General features: G+C 39.0%; 1 protein-coding gene across 1 annotated transcript in view; it reads left to right on the forward strand.

Annotated features, from left to right (window-relative positions):
• The window catches only part of LOC119408460 (protein diaphanous homolog 1), a 133,947-nt gene that overhangs the window by 72,405 nt on the left and 59,946 nt on the right, over nt 1-1,596 (forward strand). The gene's annotated exons all lie outside the window — the stretch shown is intronic.

Below are 1,596 nucleotides of genomic sequence, written 5' to 3' on the forward strand. Positions count from 1 at the left end.
TATGTATGTATGTATGTGTATATATGTATGTATGTATGTGTATATATGTATGTATGTATGTGTATATATGTATGTATGTATATATATGTATGTATGCATGTGTATGTATGTATGCATGTGTATCTGAATGTATGCATGTGTATATATGTATGCATGTGTATCTATGTTTGCATGTGTGTGTGTGTATATGTATGCATGTATGTGTGTATATGTATGTATGTATATGTACATATGTGTATGTATGTATGTGTATGTATATGTGTGTGTACATATATGTGTATATATATATATGTATGTGTATGTATATATATGCTGCTTGGTCAAATCTGGGTTGTTTGTTGTGATGTCCTTGTGGTCATAGCTTTGTGTGTGTGTATTTGCATGCTGAAATTCTTGCTCCATTACTCGCTATCTGCATTTGTCATGTTCTGTGAAACGTGGGTTCTGCTTTGCCCTGGAGGCACCTTAATTTTTCACCATGCTGTTTGCCACATTACACTGTACGACATGAAAGTCGACGTCTACATCCTCTGCTGCTCCCTCTCTATTCATCTACCTCCCCTGTGCTGAAACTCCCCCACTACAGCCGACACCCCACCCACTCACCCATCGCAGCACATACACTGCTAATCAACCCAGGGAGCTCACTAGATTAGCACTTGAGAAAACTCCCTAAAGACATGCCTTCATTTTGACCATTTTCAGGTACTCTCCTTCCCTCTGCTGATCCACCTCCTATTTCTTAGCTTTGAATTTTTAACCTCCCCACTGAATAAGAGATGCAGCTGTCCTCATGGGGAAAGGAAAGTTGAAGGGAGGGCAAAGACGGGAGGGAGAAGGCGGGGGAGGCAAAAGGGAAAAGGTTGTCCCTAAACACGCTTTCACATTTATCTCCTAAAAACTGTACTCTGTATGCTCAATAATGCATGGCCATCTCTCATTCCTTGTTCCCTTCCCCTTCCTCTCATTCCCCTCTTTCTTCATCTTCTTCTTGTTGGTTTCCCCAAGCGCTCATCACTCTACCCAGCAGATTAACTACAGGGTGAAACTGAGACTGCCAAATCAGGGTGATTGTAGCAGGCCAGTCGGGAATAACAGTAGAAAAAAGTGTAAGAAAGAAAGCAGATGAATTGCTTCTCGTTGTGTGAATGAAGTTGCTGCTTAAAATAGTGATCTGAGAGAAAGTGCTTTGAAGTTTTGCCAATTCAGAGGGACTTTGAGGCCTGACTGGACTTCAAATTTGGACATGGTCATCCACCAGCAACTTTAAAAAAATCTGTCTTGATGCACAAAAAGCCTTTGCAGTGTATGAACCCCCTTTCATTTTTTTTATTTTTTTTTATGGTTTCTCAGCTTATTTTCAGTTTCAGTGACACATTCGTACACATCTAACCCAATTTTGCCAGTTCTTGTGTTTTCATAATCATAAAATTGAAATATTAGTGTAGTCACAGTGCTGCTTTTATGTGCAGTCATGGAACAAAAAATTCACCAAATATATTTTAAAGTAGTGATGGCTCTACCACTTGATGCAGACAGTATATATGGTATATATGTATGTATGTGTGTGTATGTGTGTATGTATATATATATATA

This window comes from Nematolebias whitei, chromosome 4, assembly GCF_014905685.2.
Source record: "Nematolebias whitei isolate Nwh7 chromosome 4, NemWhi1, whole genome shotgun sequence".
NCBI lineage: Eukaryota > Metazoa > Chordata > Actinopteri > Cyprinodontiformes > Rivulidae > Nematolebias > Nematolebias whitei.